Raw genomic sequence first — 385 nt, 5'->3', positions numbered from 1 at the left:
AACACACATCTTTCCCTTCAGAACGTCCTGAAAGTACACTGCAACTCTACAAATCGCACAATCGTTCCAAGATCGAGTATGGATGTCTCGCAAAGACTCGCACGAACCTATCTCGCCGTGCTTGACAAAATGCAGGCTTGAGCTTCACGCCCCGTTTCGCTGTGCTGTGGCAGGTCTGTCTGTCATGCTCAAGGCCCACCGTCTAGGCATCCCACACCTAGTACCACTGAAGGATACATCTCCAAAGAATATGTATCAAACCAGAAAATGATAATATCTGTAACGCCCCTTCAAATCTAGAACGTGCAGACATTGTAAGAATTTTTTAGGCCAGCTTCGTGATGCTCTTGTAATGTCACGAACCTTTATAAGGGATTCACTTTGT

Source organism: Penaeus monodon, chromosome 30 (genome assembly GCF_015228065.2).
Source record: "Penaeus monodon isolate SGIC_2016 chromosome 30, NSTDA_Pmon_1, whole genome shotgun sequence".
In the NCBI taxonomy this organism is placed as follows: Eukaryota; Metazoa; Arthropoda; class Malacostraca; order Decapoda; family Penaeidae; genus Penaeus; species Penaeus monodon.
Note: the sequence above shows the minus strand (reverse complement) of the source record.